Raw genomic sequence first — 17707 nt, 5'->3', positions numbered from 1 at the left:
TGAGTTGAACCAGCTACACCCAGTGAAAGAACTCTGGGAAATGACTATGAACCACTACATAGAATTCCCAATCCCTCTATTTTTGTTCAGCTGAATTTTTTATTTCCTTCATAGGCTAATTGTACACTATTTCAAAGTCCGATTCTTTTTGTACAGCAAAATAACTGTTTGGACATGTATACATATATTGTATTTAATTTATACTTTAACATATTTAACATGTTTTGGTCAACCTGCCATCTGGGGGAAGGGGTTGGGGGAAGGAGGGGAAAAATTGGAACAAAAGGTTTGGCCGTTGTCAATGCTGTAAAATTACCCATGCATATAATAAAAAGAAAGAGAAATTTTAAAAAAAAAGAAAGAAACAAATAGTACAAGAAATACAGTAAAGCCTTCGAGCTGATTAAGTAGAGGTGGTTAGAATACCAGCCTGGAGTCAGGAAGCCTTGATATCAAATCTGGCCTCAGACACTTAAAAATACCAGCTGTGTGACTCTGGAGAAGTCAGTTAATTTCAATGACAATATTAAAAAAAATCTGATTAACTAACACAGTTTCCTGATCTAAGTAAAACTCTGTTACACACTGATGCCAGCATAACTGACTCTGAGATTATGCTTATATTAACAGAAGTCTACTGTAGGAAGGAATGGAGGACATTACCCTATTCTATATACCCTATATAAAGCTATTCTCTTTTTCCTCAATAGTATTTCATTTTTCCTCAATAGTATTTCATTTTTCCAAATATATATAAAGATACTTTTCAAAATTTATTTTTGTAAGATTTTGTGTTCTAAATTTTTCTTTTTCCCTCCCTTATCCATCCCCCTTCCCTGATGCAGCAAGCAATCTTTTATATGTTAGTCATGTACAATTCTTTTAAACATATATCCATATTTGTCATGTTTTGCAAGGAAAATCAGACCAAAAGTATGTATGTGGGGGAAACATGAGAAAGAAAAAGCAAACAAGCAAACAAACAAAAAGGTAAAAATACGATGCTTTGATCCACATTCAATCTCCATAGTTTTCTCTCTGGCTGCAGGCATTTTCCATTCTTTGGGATGCAAACCCAGCAATGATACTGCTATATCAAAGGATATGCACAGTTTGATAGCCCTTTGGGCACAGTTCCAACTTGTTCTCTATCATGATTGGCTCATTTCACAATTCTACTATGGTAGAATTAGTGTCCTAAGTTTCCCACATCACCCCTAACTTTTATCACTATCTCTTCCTTTTAACTTAGCCAATCTGAGATGTGTGAAATGGTACCTCATAGTTGTCTTAATTTTCATTGTCAATAATAATCAATAGTATTTAGAGCAGTTTTTCATATAAGTATAAATAGCTTTAATTTCTTCATCGAGGGGCAGCCAGGTGTTGCAGTGGATAGAGCACCAGCCCTGAAGTCAGGAGGACCTGAGTTCAAATCTGACCTCAGACACTTAGCACTTCCTGGCTGTGTGATCTTGGGCAAGTCACTTAACCCCAATTGCCTTAGCAAAAAAAAAAAAAAAAACAAAACAAAACAAAACAAAACAAAACAAAACAAAAAAAAAAACTTCATTGGAAAACTGTCTGTTCATATCCTTGGACCACTTATCAACTGGAGAATGATTTTTATAAGTAATTACTTTTGACTGTGAAATAGACTGTCCTTGAAATACTCCAGTATAGAAAAGGCAACTTCTCTCTCTCTCTCTCTCTTTTTTTTCCTTCCTTTTTTTTAAAAATTAATTTTATAATTATACATTTTTTGACAGTATATATGCATGAGTAATTTTTTTATAACATTATCCCTTGTATTCATTTTTCCAGATTTTCCCCTCCTTCTCTCTACTCCCTCCCCTAGATGACAGGCAATCTCATATATTTTACATGTGTTACAGTATAACCTAGATATAATATATGTGTGTAAATCCAATTTTCTTGTTGCACATTAAGAATTGGATTCTGAAGGTATAAGTAACCTGTGTAGTTAGACACTAGTGCTAATATTTTACATTCAATTCCCAGTGTTCCTTCTCTGGGTGTAGTTGTTTCTGTCCATCATTGATCAGCTGGAAGTGAGTTGGATCTTCTTTATATTGAAGATATCCACTTCCATCAGAATACATTTTCATACAGTATTGTTGAAGTGTATAGTGATCTTCTGGTTCTGCTCATTTCACTCAGCATCAGTTCGTGCAAGTCTCTCCAAGCCTTTCTGAGTTCATCCTGCTGGTAATTTCTTACAGAGCAATAATATTCCATAGCCTTCATATACCATAATTTACCCAACCATTCTCCAATTGATGGACATCCATTCATCTTCCAATTTCTAGCCACTACGAAAAGAGGTGCTACAAACATTTTGGCACACACAGGTCCCTTTCCCTCTTTAGTATTTCCTTAGGATATAAGCCCAATAGCAGCAATGCTGGATCAAAGGGTATGCACAGCTTGATAACTTTTTGGGCATAGTTCCAGATTGCTCTTCAAAATGGCTGGATTCTTTTACAACTCCACTAACAATGTATTAGTGTCCCAGTTTTCCCACATCCCCTCCAACATTCATCATTATTTGTTCCTGTCATCTTAGCCAATCTGACAGGTGTGTAGTGATATCTCAGAGTTGTCTTAATTTGCATTTCTCTGATCAGTGGTGATTTGGAACACTCTTTCATATGAGTGGATATAGTTTCAATTTCATTATCTGAGAATTGTCTGTACATATCCTTTGACCATTTATCAATTGGAGAATGGTTTGATTTCTTATAAATTAGGATCAATTCTCTGTGTATTTTGGAGATGAGGCCTTTATCAGAACCTTTAACTGTAAAAATGTTTTCCCAATTTGTTACTTCCCTTCTAATCTTGTTTGAATTAGTATTGTTTGTACAGAAACTTTTTAGTTTGATGTAATCAAAATCTTCTATTTTGTGATCAATAATGATCTCTAGTTCTTCTCTAGTCATAAATTCCTTCCTCCTCCACAGGTCTGAGAGGTAGACTATCCTCTGTTCCTCTAATCTATTTATGATTTCATTCTTTATGCCTAAATCATGGACCCATTTTGATCTTATCTTGGTGTATGGTGTTAAGTGTGGTTCCATATCTAATTTCTGGTATACTAATTTCCAGTTTTCCCAACAGTTTTTTTCAAATAATGCATTTTTATCCCTAATGTTGGTATCTTTGGATTTATCAAACACTAGATTGCTATAGTTGTACCCTTTTTTGTCCTTTGTACCTAATCTGTTCCACTGATCAACTGGTCTATTTCTTAGCCAATACCAAATGGTTTTGGTGACTGCTGCTATATAATATAGTTTTAGATCAGGCATACCTAGACCACCTTCATCTGACTTTTTTTTCATCAATTCCCTTGAAATTCTCGACCTTTTATTTGTTGTTATTTTTTTCTAGGTCACTAAAATAGTTTCTTGGGAGTCTGATTGGTATAGCACTAAATAAATAATTTGGGGAGTACTGTCATCTTTATTATATTTGCTCGGCCTATCCACGAGCACTGGATGTCTTTCCACTTATTTAAATCTGACTTTATTTTTGTGGCAAGTGTTTCGTAATTTTGCTCATATAATTCCTGACTTTTCTTTAGTAGATGGATTCCCAAATATTTTATACTCTCAACATTTGTTTGGAATGGAATTTCTCTTTGTATCTCTTGCTGTTGCATTTTGTTGGTGATGTATAAAAATGCTGAGGATTTATATGGATTTATTTTGTATTCAGCAACTTTGCTAAAGTTGTGAATTATTTCTAATAACTTTTTATTAGAATCTCTGGGGTTTTCTAAGTATACCATCATATAATCTGCAAAGAGTGACAGTTTGATTTCCTCATTACCTACTCTTATTCCTTTAATCTCTTTCTTGACTCTTATTGCCGAGGCTAACATTTCTAATATAATATTAAACAGTAATGGTGATAGTAGGCAACCTTGTTTCACTCCTGATCTTACTGGGAAAGGTTCCAGTTTATCTCCATTGCATATTATGCTTATTGACAGTCGTAAATATATGCTCCTGATTATTCTAAGGAATAGTCCATTTATTCCTATACTCTCAAGCATTTTTAGTAGGAATGGATGTTGGATTTTGTCAAATGCTTTTTCTGCATCTATTGAGATGATCATATGGTTTTTGTTAATTTGTTTATTGATATAGTCAATTATACTAATAATTTTCCTAATATTAAACTAGCCCTGCATTCCTGGTATAAATCCTACTTGATCATAGTGTATTATCCTGGGGATGATTTTCTGAAGTCTTTTTGCTAATATCTTATTTAAGATTTTAGCATCAATATTAATTAAGGAAATTGGTCTATAGTTTTCTTTCTCAGTTTTCGATCTACCTGGTTTAGGTATCAGTACCATGTCTGTGTTATAAAAGGAGTTTGGTAGGACTCCTTCATCCCCTATTTTTAAAAACAGTTTATATAACATTGGGGCTAGTTGTTCTTTAAATGTTTGGTAGAATTCACATGTAAATCCATCTGGTCCTGGGGATTTTTTCCTGGGGAAGTGATTAATAGCTTGTTCTATTTCTTTTTCTGAAATGGGACTATTTAAGCAATTTATTTCCTCCTCTGTTAATCTAGGAAGCCTCTATTTTTGGAGGTAGTCATCCATTTCACTTAAGTTATCAAATTTATTGGTATAAAGTTGGGCAAAGTAACTCCTTATTATTTCTCTAATTTCCTCTTCATTCAAAATTTCTAATTTTCCCCCTTTTCATTTATGATTTTCCTCTTTCCTTTTTCTGATCAGATTTACCAAAGGCTTATCTATTTTATTGGTTTTTTCATAAAACCAACTCTTGGTTTTATTTATTAATTCAATAGTTTTTTTTTTTTTACTTTCAATATTATTGATTTCTTTTTAATTTTAGTATTTCAAGTTTAATATTTGGTTGGGGGTTTTTAATTTGGTCTTTTTCTAGCTTTTTAAGTTTCAGGCCCAATTCATTAATCTTCTCTTTCTCTATTTTGTTCAAATAAGCCTCTAAAGATATAAAATTTCCCCTTATTACCACTTTAGCTGCATCCCACAGATTTTGGTATGATGTCTCATCATTGTCATTATCTTGGGTGAAATTATTAATTGTTTCTATAATTTGCTGTTTCACCCAGTCATTCTTTAAGATGATATTATTGTTTCCAATTACTTTTTGGCCTATTTACCCCTAACTTCTTATTGAATGTAGTTTTTATTGCATTGTGATCTGAGAAGAAGGCATTTATTATTTCTGCCTTCCTGCATTTAATTTTGCTGTTAACTTCCTTGGGGTTGGATACCCGCTCTTTGTGTAGAAGGAATCAATAGTTCTCTTCAGCTTTTTACTCATTGTTAAAAATCTTTTGGGGTCTGCCCTTGGGGTAAGAAGTTTATTTATTTACTTATTTCCTCCTAGACCAGATGGATGCAGCGGCTCCTGTGCCTGAGCTAGGAGAGAGCTCTGGGAGAGAGTTTCCCTCCCCCCTCCCCGGAAATGCCTCAGAGGTGATACGGCTGCGCTGTGAGGGTTGCCCAGTGAAGGACCCCGCTGTGTGTCCTAGCGACTTCCCTGAGGTTTAAGACTGAACAGTAAAAGCGACACAAAGCCCAGCCAATGCGTCCCATGGGACGTGGATATCAGCAGCTGATGTGAAAAGCCCCTGCACTCAAACTGGAAGTGTCTGCCCAGAAACCACGGTCCCTACTTCAAAGGTTCCGCTTCTCTGGGAATTCCGAGGCTGCTAGAATTCCACGTCCTCAGGCCAAGCCTGGCCCTATGTGGATTAGATGAGGCGACTTCTATCTCAAAGGTACGATGCATCAGGGACCAAGATGAGTTCCAAAGTATGGGTAAATTGACAAAAGAAGTAAGCACTATATTAAAGCCTCAAACCAAGGAAACTATGTTAAAGAATCTGAAACTGTTTTGTAAAGGACATTAGTAGAAAAAGAAAATACGGAACTGTTAAGCTAATCTTGATTATCTAGTATGAACAGAGATGAAGGTCTTTAAATTGAGACATTGGCCATAAAGAAGGAATATAATGCTCAAAGAATTGAGCTACAAGTAAACCACTATTGAGGGAGTGGCAAAAGTTGAAATTATAATGGTGCAATAGAATAAAAGAGGAATACTGGACTCAGCTTAACCAGTTATGAAAGCCAATTCTAAAATTTTAAAATGAGAGAATTTTTACCTATAGAAATTGGTAACCAATATGAATCAGGGCAATATTGATTTGCTGTTTTATTTGTACCTGATAAACTATCAATAATGCAGATTAAACTTATTAGAGTGTCCTGCTCATATTCTCCCCAACCTCTTTGGAAATACTATTATTAAACATTTACCAGTGTATATATATAGCTATAAAAGATCTTCCAAGGTGAAAGAAGGTAATTAACTGTTAAAGCTTAGTAATTCTTGGTTTGAAAGTCCTCAGTTTTATACAGAGGAAAGAGTAATGGATTTGTTATGAGAGGGCCAATGTTCAAATACTTGCTCTGCTACTTATTACTTGTTATCTTGTGATCATAGGCCAAGAGAATAGTCTAGATCTGGTGGAAAACAGATTTTATAATATCAAAAAAATAGTGTATCTAGAGCAAAATGGGTAAAACTTCAAACCAGGACAATCCACTGGAGAGCAAAGAGAAAATACGAGAATTAAATACAGACCAACATTTTTCAGTAGGCCACAAGATAAATTCCAAATGGATACATGACTTAGATATTAAAAAAAAAAATTAGAGGAGCAAGGAAGAAATAGTCTTCTAGATCTATGGATAAGGGAATAACATGACCAAAGGATAGAGAGGATCACAGAAAACAAATTGGACAATTTTGCTTACATAATTTTGTTGTTTGTAAAGTACAGGCTAGCTCCCTAGAGGGCCTCAGGGTCAGCCAGACTCAAGATAAATCAAAGTCCTTGGTTTTTAGGGAGAGAAGTGAAGGAGACAGGCAAGCTGCTTTTTATAAAACAGGCATATTAAAGCCCGTTGGTGGTATTGTGAAATGATTCAGCTCTTCTGGAAAGCAATTTGCAACAATGTTCACAAAGCTACAAACCATGAATAACCTCTGACCCAGCAATACCAATACTATATCTAAACCTGAAAAAGATCAAAGAATGAGAAAAAAAAAAAAAACAATCTTATATGTACAAAAATATTAACAGCTTTTGATGGTGGTCAAAAACTGGAAACTAGGAGGCACCCATCAGTTATGGAATAAATGAAAAAATTCATATATATGAATGATGAAATAAGACTGCCAAAAATGATGAAAATGAAAATTTCAGAGAAAACTTGAATAATGTGTGTGAACTAATGCAAAGTGAGAGGAACCATGGGAATAATTTATAAAGACAAATAACTTCAAAACACCTGAGAACTCAATGGCTAACCATAATTCTAGGATTGATGATAAAGTATGCTTTCTATTTCCTGAGATAGAGGTAATAGAATCAGGCTTCAATGAGACTTAATTTTTGGATATGGCCACTGTTGTAATTTGTTGTTAAAAGGATTTTTCTCCTCATAGGTAGACGGGAAGTAGAGAAAACAGACATGTTAATTGAAAAAAAATTTAAAAATAATACAACTATTTGGAAATAAACATTTTTTTAATCATATTTGCAGCAACTAACTGCCTTTACTCCTCTCCTTTTTTATAGCCAATAGATATATCCATAGATATTTCAAAGAATATTTGATATGTCACATAGCCAGGGATTCACATATAACTCAATTCCTGGGGACTCCAGGCTGCAAGAGTAACCAGCATTCCTGCTAACCCAGAGGCACGCGACTTTTCTAGGGTTTTAGTTTGGGTGTACTATCCTCATTTCCTTAAGATTGCAAAGGTACATGGGCTGCAGCCCCACAAGCTAGGGTAAATAAGGAGAGGGGGACCCTGTTTTCTTGCACTGCCTTAATGATGGTCATTCCAAGATGGGTAAGGACAAGAAGGGTTTTGCATAGACCCAGGTAGTTATGCTGGCCTGGGAAGAGAAAATACGGGGCAGCTAGGTGGTGCAGTGGATAGAGCACCAGCCCTGAATTCAGGAGGACCAGAGTTCAAATCTGGTCTCAGACACTTAACACTTCCTAGCTGTGTGGCCCTGGGCAAGTCACTTAACCCCAGCCTCAGGGAAAAAAAAAAATAAAATAAAAATAAAATACATTGACATGGAAGAGAAAATACTTTCTAAGTATTAATGCTTAGCCAATATTCTCTAGCTTTTGTAAATAAAACAAATATTTAAAAGTATTGTTCACTTAATCTTTTCTCATCTTTATAATATTTCTATTTTGTGTACATTTATAATGTCCATAATGTGCACATGTATATCTATCTCTATAGAGCTCTATATCTAGGGATATAATTTATAAAAATATACATATTAGGATATGGTAAAAAAAAAATTTACTGATGGGACAATCAAAAAAGATAAAAGACCACTAATCTAAGACATTTAAAAATTAATGAACTTTTGGAGCTTTTATGCAGATTTCTTGTCTCTGAAATGGAATCAGCAACATTCTACTTGTGAATGATATGACCTGCTTTATATATAGGTCTTTGCAGCCAGTAACCAGATGGCATCTATAGTGGCTAAAATATTATAGGGGAAGCATTCTTGGTGTAAAGCTTCAAAGCCAGGATTTATTCATATTAAGGCTGAAATTTTATGAACAAGTTATTAAAGGGGACATTTGATCTTGCAAGATTTAAGAAACATGGAACTATGGTATAACTTTATTAAGTGACTGAAGCCATTATCTGAGTCACCCAAGCCTAAGAAATAAGCCTGAGGCCAATTAAGATAGTGCATTTTTATTATGTGCCTGTAAGGCCACTGGCAATGATTTTACAACTTTATATGTGCTATATTTGGAAAAGCAGCAGAGCGAACGCTTACTCTGCACTTTGGAGTTTCAGATGATGGGAAAGATCTTGAGACCTATGACCAATTTATATTCTACTAAGAAATCTGTTGACAGAGTCGTGACTTCATGGCTTCAGCCCAAATGATCACAGAAAGCAGGAATGTAACAGTATAATCCTTAAGTTTCCTCTCCAGAATTCCAACTGAGAAAAATTCTTCTTTGAAATTTTGATATCCCTGTGGAAAAAACAAATTAGGGAAGGGGGAGAGTCACTCCACATCAAGAAGATAAAAAAACTAGTTAGCTCTAAAAAATGTTAAGAACTGTCACCAAGATATTCATTGCTACCACTTGTTGCTCACAGGAAACTAACAGTTGGATTTTGAAGAAAACAGGAGGGCAGGAGTATGGAAAAACTAAGGAATTGGGACCTATGTACCTTTGTACAAATCAACAGGCATTTATAAAATAACTACTATAAGCAGACTAAGGAAACAAAGGATCCTTATGTACTACATTACAAAGCCAAAAAATTAAATCATTCCTGCCTTCAAATAGCATACAATTAATTGAAGAAAGCAATATATACATATAGAAACAAAATAAATACAAAGTAATATGGGGGAGGCAATAACTGTTACAAGGATAAGAAATGGTTCACGAAGGTGGTATTTAATATGAAAGAAAGTGAACTTTTTTTGAAGAAAGGCTTCTGCATTCCAGGAATGGTGGCTATCTAGTGCAAAGCTTTGGAGATGACAATGCCATATGGAAAGAACAAAGAGGTGACTAGTCTGGCTGAATCACAGTATAATCAGAGGAGTAATGTACAATAACAATAGAAAAACAGATTAGATTCAGATTCTGAAGAGCCTTAAAAGGCAAAAAAAGGAATTCATGGTATAACCTAGAGGCAATAAGGAGTTTATTTAAAGTTATTTGGGAGGGAGTGACATGATCAAATCTGTGCTTAAGGAAAATTAAAATAAGACTGAAAAAAACTGTAACACTTGAAGGATGGTGGTATCCTTGACAACCAGATGAAAGTATGGAAGACAGGAGAATGTTGGGGAAAAATGAGTTGTTTTGCATATGTTATGTTTAAAGATATCCATTTAGAAATATGCAATAGGTAACATTTGGGACAAAAGGAAAGGAGACAGCTAGATCTGTCAGTTATCTGAATAAAAATGATGAGAATGGATTACATCACAACATAGAAAAAGAGATGAAGATTCAAAATAGAATCCTGAATTAGAGGACATGATATGAATGACAAGTTAAAAAACAACACTGAAAACATATGACAAAACGAGTTGGAGAATCACAAAGGCACAATTAATCAATATACAACAGGATCACTAGATGGTCCAAACTGAAACATAGTGGTTAAGATCCAAATCAGGCAAAATACTGCTAGGATTAATTATTTAAAGCAATCCATTTGCACAGATGGGGAGAGGGAGTGAATTTAAAGGCTTTTCTGCTTCTTGAATGCTGCTCCATCACTGGTAACATCAAAGACAAATACTACCTATGGAAATTAATATCTCAAAGGAAAGAGATAATTCTAACCACTTTAAGTCATCCAAAGGTATCTAAATAGTGTAGTAGATTATGTGCCTGATAACATTTGTGTCTCCATAGCAGAACAGTTAACAGTGAGGTACCAAGGAGGAGCACCGATGGGAAGATGGGAAAAAGGCAATGTAGCAATGATCATCACTGTGAAGGGAGTAAAAATCTGACCTCTGCCCTGTCTGGGGAGATACCTAGGACAGTTCCATAACTTACCTAGTTCAAGTCCCTAAGAGAGCATTGGCACTATGGAGATAAGAAAGATGGGGGTCTTAATTCTAAGGATATGTAAGTGAATCTTTTCAGGATCCTTTACTAATAAATAAAGCTGATTTATATTTTAAGTCTGAGTGCTTATAAAGGAAGTACCTTTAGTGGAGTTCATATATTTATATGTGCCTGAGATTTTTATGCCAGGAGGAAACTTCTGACAAAGAGGCTGTTTTAACAAAATTTTTGGAGGGTGGGGTGAGGTGAAAGGGAGACTTGCCCAGACTTGATTTCCTTGATACAAGGAGCACCTGTAAGGAACTTGTCCTACTTTATCAAAATCTTCCCTACTCAGTTATGCAATTGCCTGGGAATTTAAGTGATTCGCCAAGAGTTACAGACAGTATTATGTCAGAAGAAGGAATTTAAACGTTTTCCTGACTCCAAGCCTAATGTTCAATCCCCATACCATACCAGGTTACCTATTTATAGATTCAAATGATGAGCTTTAAATTCAGAAGATTTCAAATGATATCTGTGTTCCTCAAACAATTCAATGTTTTCAGATTTTTTTTCTTTTTACAAATTACAAAGTTCACACCTTGAACTGGGTCAAATCTAAAATAGATTTTTTTATTCATATTACACTAAGGATATTCCTTTGAAAAACCCTAGCGTTTCAATATAAAAATATAAAACAAATCACAATAGATTGGAGAAAACAGTGAACTTGTCAGCATTCAGTGGAAGCTATAGCAAGGCCGCATTAGGGTTTTTTTGTTTTTTTCTTTATTTTGAGTGGCAGGTGGGAGGGACAGAATTGTCAGATTTCCGGCGCAAAGCCTCTCCCATCCCCACGCGGTCACGTGCCAAAGGACCCTAGGTTTGCTGTCGCAGGAACATAACTTTAGCTTGAGTTATAAGGGCCAGGAACTGACCGAGAAGCCTAACGTTGCAGGGACAACAGTGTGCTCCACTTACTTTTTTTTTTTTTCCAGAAGGGCGGTGCGAACAGCTCCTTCCGACCTTCCTCCACCACAGCCGATCTTTTCCGAAGGAAAAAACAAAAAAAACAAAAAAAAACTAGTTCAGTCTGCGCATGCGCATGCAGCAGAAGATACGCCCGGGTCTGTAAGCTTTGTACGAAGATGATGTAATCAAGCTGAAGGAGGGTCACGTGAACAAACAGCGCTGGGAGGCTAGAGGCTAGAGAGCTGACTGCGGAGCTAGGAGAATAACGGAGGCGCTGAGCCATCTGATGCTCAGTTTTAGGTGGGGATAGTGACGCTATCAAACCTTTGTCTGCAGGACCGCAGACGGGCTACAGGCTTGGAAAGGCATTTCCAAGTGAAAAAACGAGAACCTGGGGTCTCGGTATCTCTTACATCTAGCCTGGAAATAGTGCCTCCAGGGGGACTCGCCCTTCTCTGCCGCAGTCTGTGGGTAAGTACAAGGCGGGGGAGGGGAAGGGATGGACCAAAGGATGGAGGCTTCCTCTCACTGCGGGGATGGGGAAAACTGCTCTGTAGACTTGCTATTTACAAAACCAGGGGCTTTGCTTTAGTTGATTTTCTAAGTGGGGGAAGAAGGGAAGATCTAATGTAGATTAAATATTCTTGTGTCTAACGGTTCCGGGGAAGAAGTTGCCCTTTTCTCGTGGTCCGACCCCCTTCCTACCCGTTGTTTTTAGGGCTCTCAGGACCATTTTCGACCTCTCTTAGCTTCCAGGCTATAAGCCTTCTTTCCATAGACTTTATCGTTTAGATCTGATGCTCTTTCTAATTTTATTTTGTTGATAAGCCTCTTGAGATATCATCGCCTCCATTTCCTCCCTTTTCCCAAAATCTGTAGTGCTCTCCCTTCTCCTATTTAAACTACCCAGGACAGCAAAACCATGTTTGAGGACAAAGAGCACCCACCATTTTCTGGCCCTCCCCATTTTCTGGTTTTCAACATTCACCCTTGCAAAACCTTGTTCAATTTTTTCCCCCTCCCTCCCTTTCCCCACCTCTTTCCCAATGTGCAATTCTTCTGTTCCTATTTCCAATTATGCTTCACAAGAAAAATAAGATCAAAAGGGAAAAAAAATAAGAAAACAAAAAGCAAACAAAAAAAAGGTGAAAATACACAATTCCTAATTCCATCTTAGGATGTAGATAAGCCTGAATTTCTAAGCAGCATTTGACAGCAATCTCCTTTACTGATGTATGATGCCGAACTATGCTGGCCTTGCTGCCTCTTCAATTCTGGGTATTTCCATGGCTCTTTACCCTTAAATGTTTTCTCCTTTTTCAAGAAACCAATGTTCTCAATTTTGCATGCTTTATTTTGATAATTCCAAAATCTCTAGTCCTCAGCATTGGCTGGCAATCCTTTATTTCAGTTATGTACAAGATTATTGCCTTGACTAGACTTCATTTATTTTAATAGAATGTCTCCTTAGAACTAGTACTACCTAATTTTTGCCCACAGTTCTATTAATAGTACTATTATTCTATTCAACAAAAAGACCTGTGGGCAGTGGTTTTTGAAAGTACACAGCAGGTGTTCATATTTTTTTTCCAAGCAAAGTCATCTGTGGATCTGGAGAATTTCTCTAGAATCCAGAGTAATTTATCTGACTGGATACTTGCTAATCTCTTTTTGCTTTGCTTAAATGTGAATGGCATAAAAATTGCAGACTGATTGCTTATTATTTTATCTCTACTGCTGATCAAAACTACAAGCACTAGGTTTACTAGTTATTTCAAATTCAATGCAATCGTTAATGAAAAAGATACTTTTTTGTGAAAAAGATCTTTTTTGTGATCCTATTCCCTTAGAAAATTAACTTATTTTCCACATTTCCAAAAGAATGAAACTGTATTAACTGAAATTCCCATATTGGGATACAAAAGAAAATACGTTAAATACCAAGAATATATTACCTTCAGATAATAGCTGTTTTCACCGTATGATGTTTCACACTTTTTCAATTCAGACATGCAGGATCAACATTGTTGTTATATGCTAAAGTTAACTGTTGCTCCAACAGAACAAAACCTAGATTATTTTTTGACTGAATTATAGAATACACTATTTTTTTTTCAGGGGGGTGATAAGTGAAGGGTTTAAGGATTTGGGAGTCAAAGTTATATCTCCTATCCTTGACAAAAGTAACTGCACACTTTCAGAAGGGATGCAGGTTCATTAATGCTTACCATGAATATCATCACTTTAATAAATGATCTTGTCCAACAAAGAAAATGCTTACATAGCTTAATTTTTACTGCCATTGCTTACTTAGATTTGTTAGCAAAATAAAAGAATGTATTATAAATTATATTTCAATCATTTTAATGTTTTACAAGAAACTAAATTTGTATCAGGTTAGTAAAGTGTTCCAGACTAGCATAGGTATTATTTTCTTTGTTTTTCCTTAAGCATTAGGCCAAATTAAATAATTTTTGTTTTCACTTTTCATTATAAAATCAGAATATCTTATTTAATGTAGTCACTTTATGCTCATATGAATGCTACAAGGATAAATGGAGAGTAGTAGACTTTCAAGATGTTAAGTCCAGTGTACTTAAAATAGTTACTGGAAAGCATCTAGATCAGGAAGTTTCAATAAATATTTGTAAATGTTCCTGCCATACCATTTGTATTCATTGTTATTGGTACATGGTGCTTAAAGTGACTTTTAAGTAATTGTTTACCATTCTAAATATGTTTACTAGTGTGATATGAATGAGTAGTTTTAACATTCAGAAAGAGTTAAGCATTTTATTAATACAAGATTCTTAACATTTCTTCCCATCTCTGTGCCTCATTCTCTTGGGGAGAATTTTGTTAGGTAACTATTAAGTGCATAAGGTACTTATTAGGTAACTTGTGTGTATATGGCATATTGTAATAAATGCTGGATTTGTAGCCAGAAGATCTGGGTTTAGAATACTTGAATTTGCTTTTAATCTTACCACCTTACATTCTTAACTTCTCTGGTTCTCAGTTTCCTCATCTTTAAAATAAGGGGACTGGATTAAATTATTTTTAACATTCCAGATCCAAATCTTATAAGATTTAATTTCAAATTTTTGACACAACTTTGCAGTTATCTAGCTTATATACTTTTCTACCTGCAATTCACAGAATCAGTGTTGCGAAGGGCCCTTAGAAATTAGCTAGGCCAATCTGTCACTTCAGGCAAGAGTACTCTATATATATATCAACATATATATATATATATATATATATATCAACACATATATATATATATATCAACATGTATATATATATATCAACATATATATATATCAACATGTATATATATATATATATCAACATATATATCTCTATATATATATCAACATATATATCTATATCAACATATCTATATATCAACATATATATCTATATCAACATATATATATATATATCTCAACATATATATATATATATATATCAACATTCAGCCTCTGAAACTTAAGATATCCTAACATTAAAGATTTCTTTCTAACTCAAAGTTTTCAACCTAGGGAGACATTGCAGTTGATTTATTTTCTAGGCCCTTTGTACCTATAAAATTAGGGGAAAGGTCTGGATTATCTTAAGATTCTTTCCAGCCCTAAAAATGTATGAGTACAAACATCATTTCTAGCATATTTTCTGAACAAGAAAACAGAATAGGGAAGTTTGCCATCTCATTTTCTCATGGACCAGGTTTTCTAAATGTGACTTCATTATTCTGTTTACAGTGTGTTGAATGAAGTGTCATCGAGATAGTGGAGTAAAGGCAGAGACTCGCCTGAGCTTTCCTCTACATTCCTTCAAATACCTTTAAATAATTACCATAAACAAATTCTACAGCAGCAGTACAAAAAGACAGTGAAACAATTTCCCAGCCTATGACAACTTAGAAAATTTGCAGGAAAAGTGAAAAAGGAGTACAGTGCGGTGCAGTGCAGGCTGTGTGCCAGAGCAAAACCAGCCCCAGCAAACCAGGAGCAGGCCTTGGGGCAACTGAATCAGTGACACCAGTGGAGGTTTCCAGACTTCTCAACCCATAGACAGTAAAAGGATTGGAAGGAGACTTATAGGAAACTTGGCTGACACTAGATTTAGGTCTCTGTCGCACTACTTTTTTTGGATTTAGGTTGCAATCCTAGCTCTTAAGTCCCAGGGTGAGGAGCAGCAATAGCACAGTAGAACTTGCAATCACAGGGGAGCTGCAACACTGATCAATTTCAGGGTTGAAAAGAGTTCTTGTGATTGCTTACAAATCAGTGTACAGTATAGGAAAGTAGTAAATACATCTCTCGCTAGATCATTTCACCTTGGAAAAGCCAAAAATTCACATCCCCTAAATTATTTCTGAAAAACAGCTGCACAAAAACACTGAAGCTTGGGACAGTGACTCTTTCACTTGGAAAGTAGAGCTCCACTTTAGTATAGTTAAGTTAAAAAAAAAAAATGAGCAAACAACAGAAGAAAAATCTGACCACAGAAAGTTATCATGGTGACAAGGAAGATCAAAACACACACTTGGAAGAAGACAACAAAGTGAAAATTCCTGCATCCAAAGCCTCAAAGAAAAGTGTGACTTGGTCTCAGGCCATGGAAGAACTCAGAAAGGATTTTAAAAATCAAGTAAGAGAAGTTGAGGAAAAATTGGGAAGAGAAATGAGAGTGATGCAAGAAAACCATGAGAAGAGAGTCAACAACTTAGTAAGGGAGACACAAAAAAATACTGAAGAAAATAACACCTTAAAAACAAGAATAGGTCAAATGGCAAAAGAGGCACAAAAATCCATTGAAGAGAAGAATGCCTTGGAAAGCAGAATTGGCCAAATGGAAAAGGATATTCAAAAATTCGCTGAAGAGAAAAACTCCTTAAAAAGTAGAATTGGTCAAATGGAAAAGGAGGTGCAAAAGCTCACTGAAGAAAATAATTCCTTAAAAGTTAGAATTGGGCAAGTGGAAGCTAATGACTTCATGAGACATCAAGAAATAATCAAACAAAATCAAAAGAATGAAAAAAATAGGAGAAAATGTGAAATATCTCATTGGAGAAACATCTGACCTGGATTTATATCCGGGAGAAAAAAAATTTAAGAATTGCTGGATTACCTGAAAGTCAGGCTCAAAAAAAAAAAAAAAAAAAAAAAAAAAAAAAAAAAAAAGAAAAAAGAAAAAAGAAAAAAAAAAAAAAAAGACAACATCATTTTAAAACAAATTATCAAGAACAACTACCCTGATATTCTAGAATTAGAAATTTACTATCAGCTTCTAAGAGATCCCAAAATAAATACTTCAAGAATTATTATAGCCAAATTCCACATCAAGGAGAAAATGCTGCAAGCAGCCAAAAACAAAACAAAAAAAAACAAACAAACAAATAAAGATATCCTGAAGCCATAGTCAGGATAACACAAAATTTAATAATTTCTACATTAAAGGATAAGAGCACTTGGAATATGATAAAGGGCAAAAACAATAGGATTACAACCAAGAATCACCTACCCAGCAAAACTAACTATGGACATTTAGTGAAATTGAGTACTTTAAAGCAATCCTGATGAAAATAGCTGAATAAAAAATTTGACTTTCAAATACAAGATGCAAAAAAAAAGCATAAAAAAGGAAAAAAAATTAGGGGATTCAATAAGATTAAACTGTATATATTACATGGGAAAATAATATTTATAATTCATTATTAGGGCAGTTAGAAGGAATATATATATATATAAAATAGAGGTGTGAGTTGAATGTGATAGTATAATTATCTCAAAAAACAAACAAACAAAAAAAAAAACCACAACCCTACATTAAGGGATTAAAAAAAAAAAAAAAGCACTGGGAGAAGGGAACATGCATTAGTAGAATGGGCTAAATTTTCTCAAAGAGCCTGAAAGAGATTTTACAGTAGAAGGGAAAAAGATTGTAAGTAGGGAAGGGGGACATGAACCTTACTCTTAGTGGAATTGGCTCAAAGAGAGAATAACATACATACTTAGTTGGATGTATAAGTTTATCTTA

The 17707-nt window shown here is 34.9% G+C and overlaps 1 protein-coding gene and 1 long non-coding RNA gene across 2 annotated transcripts in view; one reads left to right on the top strand and one right to left on the bottom strand.

Moving 5' to 3' along the window:
• Window positions 1-11849, bottom strand: part of OSGEPL1 (O-sialoglycoprotein endopeptidase like 1) — a 27872-nt gene extending 16023 nt beyond the window's left edge. The window contains exon 1 of the mRNA XM_074302872.1: window positions 11672-11849. The gene's annotated coding sequence lies outside the window, so the exon portion shown is untranslated. The remainder of the gene's footprint in view (window positions 1-11671) is intronic.
• On the top strand, window positions 5803-17707 carry LOC141562767 (uncharacterized). Its single transcript, XR_012488242.1, has 3 exons — window positions 5803-5817; window positions 11689-12133; window positions 15427-17707. It is a non-coding gene; the product is annotated as an uncharacterized LOC141562767 (long non-coding RNA).

This window comes from Sminthopsis crassicaudata, chromosome 3 (assembly GCF_048593235.1).
Source record: "Sminthopsis crassicaudata isolate SCR6 chromosome 3, ASM4859323v1, whole genome shotgun sequence".
NCBI lineage: Eukaryota > Metazoa > Chordata > Mammalia > Dasyuromorphia > Dasyuridae > Sminthopsis > Sminthopsis crassicaudata.
This window is presented reverse-complemented; position numbering and strand designations above follow the sequence as displayed.